General features: G+C 39.6%; 1 protein-coding gene and 1 long non-coding RNA gene across 3 annotated transcripts in view; one reads left to right on the top strand and one right to left on the bottom strand.

Moving 5' to 3' along the window:
* Positions 1–21,109, bottom strand: part of PRKD1 (protein kinase D1) — a 773,210-nt gene that overhangs the window by 746,353 nt on the left and 5,748 nt on the right. The gene's annotated exons all lie outside the window — the stretch shown is intronic.
* On the top strand, positions 4,190–20,704 carry LOC145528886 (uncharacterized). The gene is made up of 3 exons (XR_014070764.1): positions 4,190–4,285; positions 18,924–19,205; positions 20,220–20,704. It is a non-coding gene; the product is annotated as an uncharacterized LOC145528886 (long non-coding RNA).

The following is a 21,109-nucleotide window of genomic DNA, read 5'->3' as shown; positions in this document are numbered from 1 at the left end:
CCATAGACATAGAGTCTGCTTAGTTGATCATGTGGATATAACCTGCAGCTTATACAGCTGGTGGGAAGGTTTTGGATCTTTTTCCTTAGCCACACTGCCCCTGGGTTTCAATTGTGGTTTTATTTTCACCTCTACATGTGGGTCGTCCACTGGGGTTTAGCTCCTGAGGCTGCCCTGGAGGGCTTGGGTTTTGCCCTGTGAGGGCCAGGTGTGGAGGAGGTGCAGCTGCTTGAGTCGCAAGGGTTCTGGCAGCGCCAGGTACTCAGAGGAGTTGGCAGATAGGGTAGCAGGAAATATAGTGCTCTAGAAGGGTATGGCAACCCGTATTGCCAATATGCTCCAGTATTCTTGCCTGGAGAACCCCTCTCTGACAGAGAAGCCTGGCAGGCCACAGTCTACAGGGTCACAAAGAGTTGGCCACCACTTAAGCGACCCTGCACACACAGATGCAAAACATTTTTTGCCTGTGGCAGCTCTGCCCCAGTGACAGTTGAGCGTGAAGGTGGCACAGCTGCTTGGCTTGCAGGGACTCCGGCGGCGCCAACTGTGCAGGGACATGGACTGCCTCTGCCGCAGGAGTTATGGCTCTATCAGAGTCTTTTTCAAGCCTCTTGTAGCTGGCGATCAGAAGGCTTCTTTGGCTGGTCCTTCTCCATAGCTCTGCCCCATTCAGGCACTTACAGGGCGCCCTTGCCTGGGGTCCTTCTATGTTGCTCAGTGCGTCAGGCACTTAAAGGGGCACTCTGGGTGGGGTCCTACTCTATAGTTCAGTGCATCAGGCATTTGATGGGACAGCCTCTCTATTGTTCAGCTGCTGAGGCTGGCTTGTGGGGAGAGAGGGGCTATGGTGATGACCCCACCTCCTATGCGTGACTCAGCAGTATCGCCTTCCTTCCACGGTTGCCTGGCTTTCCTCCACAGGCATTTCCCACCACGATCTCCTCTCTCACATCCCCTTGATCAGTCTCTCCACAGTCAACAGCAGCCCTCGCCCTGGGATTGCTCCACCATCTCTAAACTCCAGCTTCCAGCCACTGCGCCTTCCAGGAGACCAGTATTCCTGTCCAGGGTATGTATGGCTGTGGCAAGGACTGTCTGATTCTCATTCCATTTAGGCTGCCACAGATCAGCTGTTTCACTCTCAGCCTTAAATGTTTCTCCTCTGACTCAGACAACTGCCCTGCTGTGGGGATCGGACCCCTGCTTCAGTTTCCCCACCCACTGAGGGCAGGTCCAATCCTACTAACACTCCTGTTTTTCCCCCTAGTTCCTTCATCCTACCGAGTTTTGCGTGGTTCTATATATTCTTTTCCACTGGTCAGGTACTCCTGGCTGCTCTCAGCTGGTGTTCTGCATGCACTTTTGTGTCTGAAGGTATATTCCTGATGTATCCCTGGAGAGAGATGTACTCCACAACCACCTACTCCTCCACTACCTTGTTCTCCTTTTCTTTTTAAATAAGGCAGCACTGAATGAGCTAAACACTGAACAGTTGAGCAGCAAAAAATCAGTGATGATATATCCAGTAAGAACAAAAATAACTACAAAAACTGTATTTGTAAATTATCCTACTCTAAATAAAACTGCTCTAAAGTTGCAAGGAAATAATAAACTATCTGCAGTGCTTTCCTTTATCCTTAATACTGTTCAGAATGGGTAAATCATCCTCTTTCAAATTTGGGTTACAAAAGAAGCCAAAATGTAGGCTTGATGGTAAGCACATGAAATAAAGGGTTAATTGACACCTAGCAAAGTCCTTGTGAGTTGAGCCATTAAGTTACCTTATTTTAAAGACCCCCATACACCTGGTCCATTCTGAAAAAAACGTTTTTTGGTTTTTGTTTTTTTAACAGAAAAAGAAATTGCCGTAAAATATACACTGACTGTAAGTAAGTTTGACTAGGGAAAAACAATAGTGACATCAATTAAGCCCATCAGCTCAGACCTTCATCCACGTAACTAGAATTGCTCATTTTTTAATGAATACAAGAGGCTTTCATTAAAGTTTCAAGAAATCATCAAATAGTCATTGTCTTTCAGGTTTTTACAAACTAATTTCTAACATGTTTTCCTGAAATACTGTGCTTCTGAATTAAAACAAACCTCAGTACAACGTAAGCTGGTTCTGCTGCTGCTAAGTCGCTTCAGTCGTGTCCACCTCTGTGCGACCCCATAGACGGCAGCCCACCAGGCTCTGCCATCCCTGGGATTCTCCAGGCAAGAATACTGGAGTGGGTTGCCATTTCCTTCTCCAGTGCATGAAAGGGAAAAGTGAAAGTGAAGTCGCTCAGTCGTGTCCGACTCTTAGCGACCCCATGGACTATAGCCCACCAGGCTCCTCTGTCCATGGGATTTTCCAGGCAAGAGTACTGGAGTGGGGTGCCATTGCCCTCTCCTAAGCTGGTTCAGTGTAGGTTATTTCAAGGCTCTGAAATTATTAGTAATCATTTGCTTTGGCTATAAATGTGGTGACCCAGTGCCCTGATTTTAGTCAACATCTCACAAAAAGCCAATTTAGTTACTTGATTAAAAAAAAAAAATTCAAGTAGAGTATGAATAGTAAATATTTCTATTCAAAGTGTGAACCACAAACATGTTTTCTTAACAGTTTATCCACCGGGAAATATTTTTAGAGATGGGTGATGTTGTTCTTGCTCTAAGTGCTCCTAGAGCAAAAATGTGTGTGATTTCTTTCAAATTCAAGAAACAGCATTAACTGAAAACCAGATGCCAAGAATCTGACAAAATTAAACTGTGCTTCCAGGGCACTTTTTCCCCTATGTTTTATCTTCCATGAGCTCTTCTGGCCTATGGTGAGTCCCACAGGGCATTGTTGTCTATTGCTTTCACTGTATATTACACTACACATAAGCCCAAATCATCATTCACATAAGCCCAGAGCAATTTTACTTCATAGAAACGAGCACTCAATAGTTGCAAATCAGGACTTGAAAATGCACAGAGTAGTAATACCAAAGAAGAATCATTTCCTAGTTGTTGCTGGACACCAGGTAAGACAGATTATTGTAGTTATGAGTACTCTGCGACTTGGAAGGTGACAACCTCAAAAAAATTAAAACATCTGCAAGTGTCTGCTTAAAATGATAAGCTGGGAGAAAACTGGCCAGAAGAACATAATAGTGTATTATAAAAGCCGGGGTGCATCATTTTATTAAGAAAACTGTAAGAGGATCTAAAATCTGAATGGGAAAAATCTTTAAGGAAGCAAAGAAATGTATCTCATTAGCTATAAACCTAAAATAAGCTTCTTGGACCCTAAATATAACTTCCTTATGACAGGGTTAGGGTTTAGAGGCATGCCAAACTGGGCCTCACACACACATCTGGGTGGACAAAACAAGGAGGAGACAGTGGCAAAGCAGCTCCAATGTCTATCTTATTGCTACTCCCCTCAAGAATATGAGGGCTTACCAGGTGGTGCTAGTAGTAAAGAACCCACCTGCCAATTCAGGTTAGATGTTAAAGATGCAGGTTGGATCCCTGGATTGGGAAGATCCCCTGGAGGAGGGCACAGCAACCCACTCCAGTATTCTTGCCTGGAGAATCCCATGGACAGAGGAGCCTGGCAGGCTGCAGTCCATAGGGTCACACAGAGTAGGACACGATTGAAACAAATTAGCACACATGCCAAGGATATAATAATAACAAATGTTTTCTCAAATAAGTTTAAGTATTTTTAAGGACTATGGTACTTTCAAAAACTTTCTAGGGTCAAGAGAATGTGGAGATTTCAAATGTTTTAATATTTTTGCTCTTGTTGTTTCAGAAAGGAAGTGCAGGCTTGAGATCGTTAAATTGCCCCACAGCTCTCCACAGTAGGGACTGTTTTACACATGAGCTGTTGTGCTTCAGGTCTGTCACAAGCAGGTCTGGGGCCATCACCCAGATGTTTTTAGTTCTATGACCTTAATATTACACTTCAAACTGTAAGTGACAGAAGTAATTGGCTTCTCAGAGGTGAAAAACCTTAGTAAGAAAGTCTGCATGTACTGTTGCAGTAAAAGTGGGAGTTCTAAATGTAGGTGTATTCGTCAAAGTACATCAAACAGGAGTCCACTAACTTATTTATCACTGGATTCTGGGTGGGTAGTGTTGTTGTTTCATCACTCAGTCGTGTCCAACTCTTTGTGACCTCACAGACTGTAGCCCTCCAGGCTTCTCTGTCCATGTGATTTCCCAGGCAAGAATACTGGAGTAGGTTGCCACTTTCTTTTCCAGGGTCTTCCCAACCCAGGGATCGAACTCATGTCTCCTGAATTGGCAGGTAGATTCTTTTTTTTTTTTTTTTTTTAATAAATTTATTTATTTTAGTTGGGGGCTAATTACTTTACAATATTGTAATAATTTTTGCCATACATTGACATGAATCAGCCATGGGTTTACATGTGTTCCCCTTCCTGGACCCCCCACCCACCTCCCTCCCCATCCCATCCCTCTGGGTCATCCCATTGCCCTGGCCCTGAGCCCTTGTCTCATGCATCGAACATGGAATGGTGTTCTGTTTCACATATGATAATATACATGTTTCAATGCTATTCTCCCAGAACGTCCCACCCTCACCTTCTCCCTCAGAGTCCATAAAATTGTTCTATGCATCTGTGTCTCTTATTCTGCCTCGCATATAGGGTTATCGCTACCATCTTTCAAATTCCATATATATGCATTAGTGTACTGTATTGGTGTTTTTCTTTCTGGCTTACTTCACTCTGTATAATGGGCTCCAGCTTCATCCATCTCAATAGAAGTGATTCAAATGTATTCTTTTTAATGGCTGAGTAATATTCCATTGTGTATATGTACCACAGCTTCCTTATCCATTCGTCTGCTGATGGACATCTAGGTTGCTTCCATGTCCTGGCTATTGTAAACAGTGCTGCGATGAACATTGGGGTACACACGTCTCTTTCAATTCTGGTTTCCTCGGTGTATATGCCCAGCAGTGGGATTGCTGGGTCATATGGCAGTTCTATTCCCAGTTTTTTAAGGAATCTCCACACTGTTCTCCATAGTGGCTGTACTAGTTTGCATTCCCACCAACAGTGTAAGAGGGTTCCCTTTTCTCCACACCCTCTCCAGCATTTATTGCTTGTAGACTTTTGGATAGCAGCCATTCTGACTGGTGTGAAATGATACCTCACTGTGGTTTTGATTTGCATTTCTCTAATAATGAGTGATGTTGAGCATCTTTTCATGTGTTTGTTAGCTATCTGTATTTCTTCTTTGGAGAAATGTCTGTTTAGTTCTTTGGCCCATTTTTTGATTGGGTCGTTTATTTTTCTGGAATTCAGCTGCAGAAGTTGCTTGTATATTTTTGAGATTAATTGTTTGTCTGTTGCTTCGTTTGCTATTATTTTCTCCCATTCTGAAGGCTGTCTTTTCACCTTGCTTATAGTTTCCTTTGTTGTGCAAAAGCTTTTAATTTTAATTAGGTCCCATTTGTTTATTTTTGCTTTTATTTCCAATATTCTGGGAGGTGGGTCATGGAGGATCCTGCTATGATTTATGTCGGAGAGTGTTTTGCCTATGTTTTCCTCTAGGAGTTTTATAGTTTCTGGTCTTACGTTTAGATCTTTAATCCATTTTGAGTTTATTTTTGTGTATGGTGTTAGAAGTGTTCTAGTTTCATTCTTTTACAAGTGGTTGACCAGTTTTCCCAGCACCACTTGTTAAAGAGATTGTCTTTTCTCCATTGTATATTCTTGCCTCCTTTGTCGAAGATAAGGTGTCCATAGGTGCGTGGGTTTATCTCTGGGCTTTCTACTTTGTTCCATTGATCTATATTTCTATCTTTGTGCCAGTACCATACTGTCTTGATGACTGTGGCTTTGTAGTAGAGCCTGAAGTCAGGCAGGTTGATTCCTCCAGTTCCATTCTTCTTCCTCAAGATTGCTTTGGCTATTCGAGGTTTCTTATATTTCCATACAAATTGTGAGATGATTTGTTCTAGTTCTGTGAAAAATACCATTGGTAGCTTGATAGGGATTGCATTGAATCTATAGATTGCTTTGGGTAGTATACTCATTTTCACTATATTAATTCTTCCAATCCATGAACACGGTATATTTCTCCATCTGTTTGTGTCCTCTTTGATTTCTTTCATCAGTGTTTTATAGTTTTCTATATATAAGTCTTTTGTTTCTTTAGGTAGATATATTCCTAAGTATTTTATTCTTTTTGTTGCAATGGTGAATGGTATTGTTTCCTTAATTTCTCTTTCTGTTTTCTCATTATTGGAGTATAGGAATGCAAGGGATTTCTGTGTGTTAATTTTATATCCTGCAACTTTACTATATTCATTGATTAACTCGAGTAATTTTCTAGTAGAGTCTTTAGGGTTTTCTATGTAGAGGATCATGTCATCTGCAAACAGTGAGAGTTTTACTTCTTCTTTTCCTATCTGTATTCCTTTTATTTCTTTTTCAGCTCTGATTGCTGTGGCCAAAACTTCCAAAACTATGTTGAATAGTAGTGGTGAAAGTGGGCATCCTTGCCTTGTTCCTGACTTTAGGGGAAATGCTTTCAATTTTTCACCATTGAGGATAATGTTTGCTGTGGGTTTGTCATATATAGCTTTTATTATGTTGAGGTTTGTTCCTTCTATTCCTGCTTTCTGGAGGGTTTTTATCATAAATGGATGCTGAATTTTGTCAAAGGCTTTTTCTGCATCTATTGAGATAACCATATGGTTTTTTTCTTTCAATTTGTCATTGTGGTGTATTACATTGATTGATTTGCGGATGTTAAAAAAACCTTGCATTCCTGGGATAAAGCCCACTTGGTCATGATGTATGATCTTTTTAATATGATGTTGGATTCTCTTTGCTAGAATTTTATTAAGGATTTTTGCATCTATGTTCATCAGTGATATTGGCCTGTAGTTTTCCTTTTTTGTGACATCTTTGTCTGGTTTTGGAATTAGGGTGATGGTGGCCTCATAGAATGAGTTTGGAAGTTTACCGTCTTCTGCAATTTTCTGGAAGAGTTTGAGTAGGATAGGTGTTAGCTCTTCTCTACATTTTTGGTAGAATTCCGCTGTGAAGCCGTCTGGTCCTGGGCTTTTGTTTGCTGGAAGATTTCTGATTACAGTTTCGATTTCCGTGCTTGTGATGGGTCTGTTAAGATCTTCTATTTCTTCCTGGTTCAGTTTTGGAAAGTTATACTTTTCTAAGAATTTGTCCATTTCTTCCAAGTTGTCCATTTTATTGGCATATAGCTGTTGGTAGTAGTCTCTTATGATCCTTTGTATTTCTGTGGAGTCTGTTGTGATCTCTCCATTTTCATTTCTAATTTTGTTGATCTGATTCTTCTCCCTTTGTTTCTTGATGAGTCTGGCTAATAATGGCTTGTCAATTTTGTTTATCTTCTCGAAAAACCAGCTTTTAGTTTTGTTGATTTTTGCTATGGTCTCTTTTGTTTCTTTTGCATTTATTTCTGCCCTAATTTTTAAGATTTCTTTCCTTCTACTGACCCTGGGGTTCTTCATTTCTTCCTTCTCTAGTTGCTTTAGGTGTCGAGTTAGTTGATTTATTTGATTTTTTTCTTGTTTCTTGAGGTACGCCTGTATTGCTATGAACCTTCCCCTTAGCATTGCTTTTACAGTGTCCCATAGGTTTTGGGTTGTCGTGTTTCCATTTTCATTCGTTTCTATGCATAATTTGTTTTTTTTTTTTATTTCTTCTGTGATTTGTTGGTTATTCAGAAGCGTGTTGTTTAGCCTCCATATGTTGGAATTTTTAATAGTTTTTTTTCCTGTAATTGAGGTCTAATCTTACTGCATTGTGGTCAGAGAAGATGGCTGGGATGATTTCAATTTTTTTGAATTTACCAAGGCTAGATTTATGGCCCAGGATGTGGTCTATCCTGGAGAAAGTTCCGTGTGCACTTGAGAAAAAGGTAAAATTGATTGTTTGGGGGTGGAAAGTCCTGTAAATATCAATTAAATCTAATTTGTCTATTGTATCATTTAAAGTTTGTGTTTCCTTGTTAATTTTCTGTTTAGTTGATCTATCCATATGCGTGAGTGGAGTATTAAAGTCTCCCACTATTATTGTGTTATTGTTAATTTCCCCTTTCATACTTGTTAGTATTTGCCTTATATATTGTGGTGCTCCTATGTTGGGTGCATATATATTTATGATTGTTACGTCTTCTTCTTGAATTGATCCTTTGATCTTTATGTAGTGTCCTTCTTTGTCCCTTTTCACATCCTTTATTTTAAAGTCTATTTTATCTGAAATGAGTATTGCGACTCCTGCTTTCTTTTGGTCTCCGTTTGCATGAAATATGTTTCTCCATCCCTTCACTTTCAGCCTGTGTGTGTCCCTAGTTTTGAGGTGGGTCTCTTGTAGACAGCATATATAGGGGTCTTGTTTTTGTATCCATTCAGCAAGCCTTTGTCTTTTGGTTGGGGCATTCAACCCATTTACATTTAAGGTAATTATTGATAAGTATGATCCCGTTGCCATTTACTTTGTTGTTTTGAGTTCGTGTTGAAACATCCTTTCTGTGTTTCCTGTTTAGAGAAGATCCTTTAGCATTTGTTGGAGAGCTGGTTTGGTGGTGCTGAATTCCCTCAGCTCTTGCTTGTCTGTAAAGCTTTTGAATTCTCCTTCATATCTGAATGAGATCCTTGCTGGGTACAGTAATATGGGTTGTAGATTATTCTCTTTCATTACTTTAAGTATGTCCTGCCATTCCCTTCTAGCCTGAAGGGTTTCTATTGAAAGATCAGCTGTTATCCTTATGGGGATCCCCTTGTGTGTTATTTGTTGTTTTTCTCTTGCTGCTTTTAATATTTGTTCTTTGTGTTTGATCTTTGTTAATTTGATTAATATGTGTCTTGGGGTGTTTTGCCTTGGGTTTATCCTATTTGGAACTCTCTGGGTTTCTTGGACTTCTGTGACTATTTCTTTCCTCATTTTAGGGAAATTTTCAACTATTATCTCCTCAAGTATTTTTTCATGGCCTTTCCTTTTATCTTCTTCTTCTGGGACTCCTATGATTCGAATGTTGGGGCGTTTCATATTGTCCCAGAGGTCCCTGAGGTTTTCCTCATTTCTTTTGATTCTTTTTTCTTTTTTCCTCTCTGCTTCGTTTATTTCCATCATTCTATCTTCTACCTCATTTATCCTATCTTCTGCCTCCGTTATTCTACTGTTGGTTCCCTCCAGAGTGTCTTTTATCTCCTTTATTTCATTATTCATTCTATATTGACTCCTTTTTATTTCTTCTAAGTCCTTGATAAACATTTCTTGCATCTTCTCAATCTTTGTCTCCAGGCTATTTATCTCTAACTCCATTTTGCTTTCAAGATTTTGGATCATTTTTATTATCATTATTCTAAATTCTTTTTCAGATAGATTCCCTATCTCCTCCTCTTTTATTTGGTTTGGTGGGCATTTCTCATTTTCCTTTACTTGCTGAGTATTTCTCTGCCTTTTCATCTTGTTTAGATTGCTGTGTTAGGCATGGCCCTTCTGTATTCTGGTAGTATGAAGTTCCTCTTTATTGTGGAGGTTCCTCACTGTGGGTGGGGTTGGACACGTGGCTTGTCAAGGCTTCCTGGTTGGGGGAGCTTGTGTCGGTGTTCTGGTGGGTGGAGCTGGATTTCTGCTCTCTAGAGTGCAATGGAGTGACCAGTATTAATTTTTGAGATGTCTATGGATTTGGTGTGCCTCTGGGCAGCCTGTATATTGATGCTCAGGGCTCTGTTCCTGCGTTGCTGGAGAATTTGCGTGGTATATCTTGCTCTGGAACTTATTGGCTCTTGGGTGGAGCTTGGTTTCAGTGTATATGTGGAGGCTATTGGATGGTCTCTTATTAATTAATGTTTCCCCTGGCTTTCAGTCTTATTCTTGCAGTAGCCTCAAGACTTCTCCATCCATACAGCATCAATAATAAAACTTTTAGGTTAATGGTGAAAAGATTCTCCACAGTGAGGGATACCCAGAAAGGTTCACTGAGTTACATAGAGAGATGAGGTGAGGCGGGGGGGGTTGAGGTGACCAGGAGGGGAAGAGGGGAATTCAAATGTGGAGAGAGCAATCTAGCCAGTAAGCACTTCCCTCTGTGCTTTCCACAGTCTGGAACCCTCAGAGTGGTTCACAGAGATACCTAGAGAGGGGGGAGGAAGGTAATAGAGGTGAGCATGAGTAGAAAGGGAGGAATCAAGAGAGGAGAGAGAGATCTGGGCAGTATCCTGTTCCTGAAGTGTTCTCTGGTACCCAGAACACCCTCAGAGATTCACAGAATTGAGTTGAGAAGAGAAAGAGGAAGGTGGGAGATAGAGGTTCCCTGGGGGAGAAGAAAGAGCATCAATAGGGGGAGAGAGTAATCAGGCCAGTGATCACACTCCTGAGTAAAAATGGGTCCTGAAGATTGGGTTCTTAAATGTACAAAATTGATATCAAATATGTAAAACAAAGATTAAAAATCTAGAGTAGAGGTTAGACTCTTATAAAACTTACAATATAAAAAAAAAAGAAAAAAGGAAACAGTGTAAAAAGAAAAAAAACAGTAAAACAGTAAAAAAAGAAACAGGAAAAAAAGTAAAACAGGAAAAAACAGTAGAAAAAGAAAACACAAAAGGTATAAGATATATGTATGCAGTTTGCTTCAAAAATAGGGTTGTTTTTTTTTTTGCAAGTTAATAGTGGGTTATGAAAATGAAAGTTAAAGGTATAATAGAGGACTTGAAGAAAAAGGAAAGAAGATAAAAAAAAATTAAAAAAAATAAAAAAAAAAATAATAATAGTAAAAAAGTATATATCCCGGACTTTCTCTGGAGCTGTTGTGAGCAGTGTGGGGTCTGCTCAGTTTCAGATAGATCCTTGTTCCTGCTTATACTTTTCAAGATCTATAGGTCCTTTTCAATGCAGTCGGTATTAACTACAGGGATTTTAATCTGTTGGCCTGTCACTTCCAAGGCGCTTCCCTTTGTTTATTTGGCTTCTGTTTGGAGGTCTCTTCAGTATCTAATTTCTGCCCTCTTTTGAAGATAATGTGCTCTCTTTGTGGATGCCTGACGTCCTCTGCCAGCCTTCAGAAGTAGTTTTGTGAAGTTTGCTCAGCGTTCAGATGTTCTTTTGATAAATTTGTGGAGGAGAGAGTGGTCTCCCCGTCCTATTCCTCCGCCATCTTAGCCCCGCCTCCAGCAGGTAGATTCTTTACCGCAGAGTCACCAGGGAAGCCCAGACAGCATTTTTAACCATCCAGTACTGTAACATGAAACTCATCATCCTGTTCCCTACATCATACCAAACAGATGCCAAATCAATGAAATGAATTGAAATAAAAATCTATTCTAATATCCCCTGGACAGGTAGGTAGATGAATTTAAGGGAAAAAAGGGCCACTTCAAGACAGCTCTTTCCATCCTGAGCCTGGCTACCATTAGCTCATGGTACCAGCAAGGAGAGCAGCATCGTCTGGGAAAAGAACATAGACATCTTTACAAAATACCGTTCAGCTGATGGGTAACTCGGGGTTGAGTAATGTGATGGAAGAAGCATGTAGTGACCTGCCTTATATATTGGACTTGATGTGGTCTTTAGTGATCCTTTGTAATTTAATCAATTTTCTTTTTGAAGATTTTGAGTGATATACTTCACAAATTAACCATTTGTCACTAAAATATTAGAGCTGGTTTTCAGACAGTTCAAACCCAAATAGCTGAGCCAGTTGTTCACAGCTGGCATCCGTTCTGATTAGTCAGAATTAATGCCTTGGATGACCAGCCGGTGAATATTTTGAATATCATACCTCTGTGCCTAAAGTCAATATCTATGTTCACGGTTTCTATTATTTGCATTCATTGTTGGACAAGACGGAGCTGACAGGAAAGCCAGACTTATTTTTCACTGCTTGGATTTTAATCCCAATTCCACCTCTCAATTAGTTGCGTGACTAATTTCTAGAGACCAATTTCCTCACCTATAATACAGAGGTAATAATACATGTCATCATACAGATACAGAAACAGAAGGAAGATTACATTAACTCTTGGAGAGTACTTTGATCATGGTAGAACTATAGATCATGGTAAAGCACCCAATTTATTGGCAGCTCTTTTTACTGAGCATTTAAAAGCCAAACCTCCAACTGCTTGCACTCTTCCCACACACTTACAATATTCCCATACTGATAAAATAAAGGAAGGGAAGATGTAAGACTAATTTCGTGATAACCACTGCAGATTACCTGACACAGAAAAAGAGAAAAGCACAATGCAATTTTAAGACAACCTCTTGGGGCTCACAACAGACCTCTTATGGAGATATCCCTTGCCTGGAGGCAAAGTACAGTTATCAAACATGAGTTCAAATATGATATATAATGTGCTTCCAAATTATTTCATCCTAAGAGCATAGGTTTGTATTCTGTGAAAAAATATAGTCTTTCAACTTATATAGGTTTGGGTTATATATAACACAAGTCTGTAGAAATTTGTAAGCTAGTTCTTACCTTACTGTGATACATGTCCACCTGAGCTAAATTATAGTTAACATTTACTGAATGCTTATATGAAGTATCTGACACTATTCTGAATGCTTTATGTACATGCATCAACTTAGTTAATTCTTCCAACAAACTTGTGAGATATAGGTACTATAATTATTCCCGTCTTACAGAAGGCTGGAGAAGGAAATGGCAACCCACTCCAGTATTCTTGCCTGGAGAATCCTAGGGATGGCGGAGCCTGGTGGGCTGCCGTCTATAGGATCGCACAGAGTCGGACACGACTGAAGCGACTTAGCAGCAGCAGCAGCAGCTACAGATGGCTAAGTTAAGCCATAGAAGATTTAAAATTTAACCATATAAAATACACCTACCATGATAGAACTGGCATCCAACCTAAACCATGTTGCCCTAAAGCTCTTGCACTATACAACATATGTAAAACTTCCAAACATTTCATATAGGCCGAATCATTGGTTTTCTGATAGTCAACTTTGAATTAACAATTGGGACCAAATATATACTTAACATTTACCACTTCCTACATAGGCTGTTCTAAACAAATGTTTTTAATTTAATTGAGTATAAAAGGCCTTGAACTTGGAAATGAGAAAGTTGACCAAGTAAATTTCAGAGGTAACACACTCAAAATGGAGAGGAATAGAGGTGGCAAGGTACGCTTTTCGGTTTACTGACAGCATCCAAGAAAGGCATTACAAGCGATGCTGGAATCTACTTATTTTGGGAAGCTCGCCACAGTGACATCTTAGAAAAAGCGATCTATGATGATCACAGAAAAACAGGAAATATAAAAAGCACAAAGGAGAAATCAAAAGTCACCCATTATCCTACCACTCTGAAATAATCATTCTTAGTAACTTAGTTGAGTTCTTTCAACTCACAGTTTTCTAAGGAACAAAAATATTATTTCATTGAGTACAGCTTCTGCACTATAATTAATTACATGTACTAATGTATTTTTAGATTATTTCTAATCTCATCAATTTGATTTTATGTTATAATTAGTTTAAAAGACCTAAATTTACATTAATAAATTGACTACATAAGGTTTAAGAAACACTAACACATCCATAAATATACACATGTAACTCTTAGTCTTAGACATAACTAAGAATACCTTAGTTATGGTATTAAGGTATGGTTCTAAGGCATAACTTAGAACTATGGGTTCAAAGAGCTGGCTATGTACCTCGCCAAACTGAGGAACTTTGGTCAAGTTAAATAGGCTCTCTATGCCTCAGATTCCTTGACTGTGAGGTGGGAATCTACATACTGTGGGCCTTTGAGGGAAGAAGAGATATGTGAAAAACTTCTAGAGCTATTCCTAGCATATAAGGGGCACTTACATTTATCTCGCCTTTTCCTCCTCCTCTGCTGTTGATCTAAGAGCACACTCATGTCTACAGCAGTAGACGACATTTATTTACTTATATATTTAGCTAGTAATAGTGAGTCTCCTGAATGTTGACCTCAACTCAACCATGAGTGGTCTCTATGCTAATTCTTTTTCATTTCACAATCATTTAAAATATCTAAATTTCACAACATGATAGTACATATTTAAACCCGAACAACTCACAAGTATATAACTTTGGCTTCAACTACAAATATTGATCTAAGCTTCCTGTATAAAACTCAGGGGCACTCAGCTTTTAGCTAAGCATGTCAGTTGGTTAGGATGGAAAAATTAGGTAACGAGGGAATTTTTTTTCTCCCAAAATCACAGGTGAACTGCAACCCAATTTCAGACATAATTTATTCAGTTCACAGGCCATATGTTGGACCACCATGGTTTCAAGAAAGTTTTTGCTGAGAATGACTAATTAATGTCTGTCATGGCCCTGCTTTAAGCATATTCTTTCTTGAACTCTTAGTCCTGTGAAGTCCTGAGTTCTCCCTCTCTGTTCCATCCCCGTTGGTGTTTGGTCTGTTTTTACATCAGAGCTGACCTCCTGATTGCAGAGTTCTCAGGCTGTCTGCCTAAAATCACTCAAATTTGGCATGAGGATTTTCTATAACTGCACAGATTGCCGGAGAAGGCAATGGCACCCCACTCCAGTACTCTTGCCTGGAAAATCCCATGGACAGAGGAGCCTAGTAGGCTACAGTCCATGGGGTCACGAAGAGTCGGACATGACTGAGCGACTTCACTTCCACTTTTCCCTTTCATGCACTGGAGAAGGAACTGGCAACCCACTCCAGTATTCTTGCCTGGAGAATCCCTGGGACGGCGGAGCCTGGTGGGCTGCTGTCCATGGGGTCGCACAGAGTCAGACACGACTGAAGTGACTTAGCCTAGCCTAGCACAGATTTAGTTGGCCATATTTCTATTGTTCTGACAATTTCTGATTCTATTTGCTATCACACAAATTCTTGTAAGAGAAAAATCTGAAAACTCTTCAAGTGTAAACAACCTGTTAATTTTATATACAGAATCACTCCTCTTGCCAGTGAATGGGATCTGCGGATGATATTATGAGAAAAAAATGCATTATTTTCCCTGTTTTTAAAAGCAGAAAGGAGTACCAAGCTGTGTTTCCTGGAAGATTCTCCTCTGTTACTCAAAAAGTTTCCTCTAGAATCATTTCTTTTTGCTCTTATCAAATATTTGCCCCTGCTCCCAGTTCAACAGCTGGGACTAAATCTTGTCTTTCTGCTACTTCATTTGAGTTTGCTGTTTAATATATGTACATGTATATATGCATGCATATTTACATATATAAAACATAGCTTATATAACACACATATTTTATACACACATATATGTGTATATTTATATATCATTAAATTTTACCATAAGAAACAGTGACACTTGCAGGAACTCAACTTGAAGAATGGCAAAATTGGTTTTCTAATTAAGTCACTGCATGTTGTTTTTCTTAGCAGCTCTGCTCTCATATGAATCCCTTCCTCTCCTGAATCCCACGCACCATCCATAGCTTGTTCCCTTCCTTCCCACTGTGCCATCCTTTATCAACAGGAGCAGTCAAATCAACCCTTGGAGTGTTCTTAAAAGCACCATATGCCCAACAGAAGAGCACTTGAATTACTCTGTATACCAGAACCTGCTGTACATCATAACAGATTATTAGCAGAGACCAAAAACTAAGACATGGTGTGATCTTATAAGCCATCAGAAACTGTCACCTGAGAGCACTCCTTTCCCATTTATTGTATTTCCCAGATTCTCATTACTACCAACTAAATCAGTCAGGCTCTTACAGGGTTCTTGGATGCAAATGATTTCTGACCTAAAGCTAGTCATCCAGCTTCTTTCTTTATAGGCACCGTATTAAAAAACAAACAAACAAACAAAAAAAAAACAGAGAGTACTTGTGAGCAGGCAAGCTTCTCCATAATGAAAAAAGAAACAAAAAAAGCAAAGAAACTTTTCTAAGTGACTTATTTGAGTGACTTCCTTTGTGGAGTTTCCTGACAAAGAAAGAGGTAGTGACAGAGTAGAGACAATTAGTTCAAAACTCTAAGCAAATAACATGTAAGTTTAATACAGAAATATTCCTGATAGAATTGTTTTCCAGTTCTGTTATCTACCTTTTATATTCAAGTCCACCCCTGCCTCTACTGTGTTTTTTTAACTCTCAGGCTTAAAAATTAAATCTTTTTTCATGGGGGCCTAAGAGCCTAAACCCACTCCAGTACTCTTGCCTAGGGAATCCCATGGACAGAGGAGTCTGGTGGACTATAGTCCACTGGGTCACAAAGAGTTGGACATGACTGAGCAACTAACACACAAGAGCCTAAAGAAGGCTGTATTTCAATCTCACATCAAATAGTTTAGGTTCAGAAGGACTGAGTAGCCTCCCTTCCCACTGACTTAGATTCAGGAAGAAGTCACTTTGAAAAAATATAGGGATGATAAGCTACATATCAGTGTGCTTGCCCTACAGACCAAGTGAGATTAGATGGTAGAACCTACTAAAATGTACTTGGCTCTTACAAGATGTGGCAGGTGAGATGAAGCTTTACACAGTGATACCGGAGGGAGAAGGCACGGAGAGACAGTTCTTTAGAGCAGCCTTGAAAGGAATAGTTGCATATGGACACAAACATGGTGGGGGAAGCCTACTAAAAGGAGAGTTACAACAAAAAATTCCAGCTTCGTGGCCACATTCCTACGTGTGTGCGTGTGTGCTCAGTTGCTCAGTCATGTCTAACTCTTTGTGATCTCATGGACTGCAGCCCGGCAGGCTCCTCTGTCCATGGGATTCCCCAGGCAAGAATACTGGAGTGGGTTGCCACTTCCTCCTCTGGGGATCTTCCTAACCCAGGGACTGAACTTTTGTCTTCTGTGTCTCCTGCTTTGCAGGTGGATTCTTTACCACTGAGCCATCTGGGAAGCCCTGGCCATGTTCCTATACACATACATTTTTTTCTGCAAAAGAGATACTTCCATAGGAATGTAGAGTTGCTCTAAAATGGTTATTAGGCTGTAGTACTTAAACAGACAGCATACATTAAAATAGATTGAAAACACATACATCAGAGATGGAAAAGTCATATCACTATCCCTCTGCCAGTTACATAAAACTGCAAAAGCAAATCTTCAACATTTAGCATACTGACCTGTATTACTATGGGTATTTGCTTTGAGCCATTTTGTATTTTCAAGATGCATTAAAGTTTTGGTCCAATGGGGCTTTCTAGGTAGCACTAGTGGTAAAGAACCCGCCAGCAAATGCAGGAGATATAAGAGATGTGGGTTCGACCCCTGGGTTAAGAAGATTCCTTGGAGGAGGGGATAGCAACCCAATCCAGTAAGTATTCTTGCCTGGAGAGTCCTATGGGCAGAAGAGCCTGGTGGGCTACAGTCCATAGGGTTGCAAAGAGTTGGACATGACTGAAGCAACTTGGCAGGCGGCATGCAACTGGGGACTCAGTTCTGTGGTGTTTTGGGAGTCATTCCTGGAGGTCAGGACTCAAGTCAGCTACTCAGGTCTTCCAGCAATTTTATTTTAAAGCACCTAATTCCCTGTATTACATTCCAGATATTTAAAGCAGGTTCTATTTTATGAACTAAACGATATGATGAAGGTCTGGACTCAAATGCCTCCATCAATTAATTGGTAATGGCTACCTAAGGCAATGTGTTTAGAACTTTGAGAGTGAGGTCCAAACTCCACAGAAAAGATTTTTTTATACCTTGTCTGGGAGTGTTTAGCATTTGCCACCTTAATATACATCAGCCTCACTTAACAAATTATTCTGTGTGTGTATTGCGGGGTAGAGGGGGAAGTTTACATATGAATAGATACAAAATCTGCAAAGATAGGTAAAATTTCAAAATTTCATTTTTATTCAGACATACTGTGAAAATGAACTAAGCATACCAAATTAAAGATTGCATAGAGGAAAATGTTAGATTTAGTCACAGGAATGCTAACTGAACCATATATGAGTTATAATTTATTATATTTGAAATAGCAAAAGTTACTTCAATACAATCCCACTAGTCTAAATCCAATCTTCAGGGATACAAAGGTCTGGCCATTTTGTTCTCTGAACTTGCTGAATTGCTCACTGCTGGAAGTGATTTTAAAGGATTAATTTTAAAGAAACTTCAAATCAAAAACCTAAGTATCAGAAAAGAATGTAACAACAACAAAAAACCCCGTGTTCCTGTTACTTCGTAACCATTTGCCTTGGTTAGATAGGTTGGTGAGAGGATATTTTTCCCCCATTCTGAAAGGCAATCATTTTTTTCCTGAGAGTGTTAATACTTCAGTCATTTAAGCTTCCTAATTTGATGCTTTTTGGTTAAGAAGGAAACCTTAAGTGAGGAAAGGAAATGCTGAGAGGAAATTACTTGAACAGAACTTAATAGTTTTGTGATATGAAGCTGTGATCACATTTTTTTCACGGTATGAGTCAGTCATATAAATGTTTGGTTTACTTAGTTTCTTAATTTGACATGAGACTAAACTGGGTAAAACTTGTCAGTAAAATGTCATTTTTCTTGAGTTAAACCACATTGATTTCATTATTAATATAGCATCTCATATTTGTAAGTGAAACTGATTTAAGTGGGCTTCTGGTCATCATAAATCTCATTTTTAAAAGTATGTTTTTAAATGGATTACTAGCCCATGCTATAATTTTAACAAGCCTGCCTCCTACATGGGGATTTGAAGATCATGGTTATAGCTACTATTAGTGTCAACACAATGTAAGTAGGGTTCATTATGAAACTCTCTGGGGATTTCTAAAGTGATTACATTCTCTTTAAAATCCACAAAAAGGAACTCTTCAAAAGATAACAATTCAATGAGATGAGATAGGAGCCATCTGGTTAGCTTGTAAATCATATCCTTATTTTTTATGGTATGTCATTGCTGCTCTGTCCTATTAGCATGAGAGAATGAAATTCAGGAAGGCTGACTTTTATCATTTTTTATCTTATAAAAAAGGAAAAGAAGTTGAACACCAACTATTAGGGTAAACTTCCTGCCTAATCTCTGGCAAAGGCCACCAACATATTCATTAGAAGGACCAATGCTGAAGCTGAAGCTCCAATACTTTGGCCACCTGATGCAAAGAGCAGACTCATCTGGAAAGACCCTGATGCTGGGAAAGATTGAAGGCAAGAGGAGAAGGGCGCGGCAGAAAATGAGATGGTTGGATGGCATCATCAACTCAGTGGATATGAGTTTGAGCAAAGTGTGGGCGATAGTGAAGGACAGGGATGCCTGGTGAGCTGCAGTTCATGGGATTGCAAGGAGAGGGACACAACTTAGCGACTGAACAACGACAACAAAACCCAATTCCTCAAACTACCTTTCTCCATGCAATCAAGAATGTGTCCCAATGGTTTCAAGTTATAGGCAAATACTCAATAACTATTTTTTTTTTAATTTTATACCAATCTTTTTCATTTGGGGGCTTCCCTGGTGGTTCAGACAGTAAAGAATCTGCCTGCAATGCGGGAGACCCAGTACACTACCCACATATTTTTCTCAAGCATACAGAATAGGTGGTAACCAGTCTCAAACCTGGAAGGGCTTCCACAACCAAGAATATCTCCTTGACTCAGGTGCCATAGTGATCAAAAGTTTACTGTTACAACAAACTAAGTTAGCTCATGATAACAAATGCAAACTTATAGTGCTCTGATTAGTTTCTCATCCATTCAAAAAATCAAGAAATCCAGAGGTTCTGTGTATGACTTTAGGTTATGGCGCTCTTGTTTTTACATGTAAAACTCTTGAGAAGCGTAACATATTGAGTCCCTACAGCTTGTAAGGAATTGACTTGGTAAACCTCTTTCCAAGTGGGTGCAGGACAACATAGGAAATGGGATCACTAGGGTCCCTGAGGCCCTGGGAGAGAAGAGGGTGTTTTATTTAATTCTCAGACTTAATTCCCTGCTCCTAAACTAACTTTTCCCTCAAAGAAGTGAATTTATTTTTTTCGAGTGCAAATCCATTTCTTCTTCCAAGGGAGCATTTCCAACAGAATTCAATTCCCTGAGTCTCACCCTGCCTCGTATGAGAATTCCCCTTTAAGTTTCTATTCCAGCTCCCACCTCACTAGACCCTAACCCCAACCCATCCAGCAGCAAGCCATTTTGTGGTGTGAAATGGTGCAGCGCAGTAGGAATTGCATGGGCTTCAGGGACACACAGACCTTGTCTGGAGTCTCAACTTTATCACATGCTGTATGGTGTGGAGCACATTACTGATACAGTGTCCTTTTCTCTGTAATAGGGTCAATAATATCTATCGTACAGAGGTCATGGTTGGCAGAATAAGAGCTCTCAGAGATGACTACATATCATGCTCCAGATTCTGTCAATATGATACTTTACAGGCAAAAAAGACTGCAGGGTATACAGACTCTTTATCCTGGAAGACTATCCTGGGCCCAGTCTAAAATATGAGTGCTTAAAAGTGGCAATACTTTCCAAGTTGTGGTCATGAAAAGATGTGACAGTGGAATAAAGAACAAGGAGATGGCAGGATGAGAAAGATTCGATCTGCTACTGCTGGCTTTGAAAATGGTGGAAGGGGTCCATAAGCCAAGAAATACGGATGGCCTTTGGAAGCTGGGGAAGTCAAGGAAACAAATTCTCCCTTAGAACCTCCAGAAAGGAACACAGTCCTGCTGGCACCTTGATGTTAGCCCAGTGAGATCTGTGTCAGACTTCTGACCGACAGAACTATAATATTTAAAATGTGTATTGTTTAAGCTACCATGCTTGTGATAATTTGTTCTAGTGACAATAAAAAAGCAATACAGAGGTACTGTAATAAAGCATAAGAGGATCTACCATAGTCCCTGGCACAGATAAAGCCCTAAACAAGTATCAGTTTCCTCCCACAGTTTATCTAGGAAATTCTAATTCATGTATTCACAACAAGAAACAAAACAAAAAACACATTCTATGTGCCAGACACCATTCTAGGAACTCTTGGAGTTTACAACCTTATCAAAAAAGCAAAATTGTTTTATATACTGCAGTAATTTTTCACTTTCTACACATACCAGACTCAAGTAGGCATTTGTTTGTCTCAACTGTTGTGCCAAAAGCTCCCACACATTCATACTCATACACATCAGCAAGACCCACCAACAGCTGCACACCTCCTAGTCTGTT

The sequence above is a fragment of the Giraffa tippelskirchi genome, chromosome 12 (genome assembly GCF_054371585.1).
Source record: "Giraffa tippelskirchi isolate mGirTip1 chromosome 12, T2T-mGirTip1v1.2.pri, whole genome shotgun sequence".
NCBI classification, from domain to species: Eukaryota; Metazoa; Chordata; class Mammalia; order Artiodactyla; family Giraffidae; genus Giraffa; species Giraffa tippelskirchi.
This window is presented reverse-complemented; position numbering and strand designations above follow the sequence as displayed.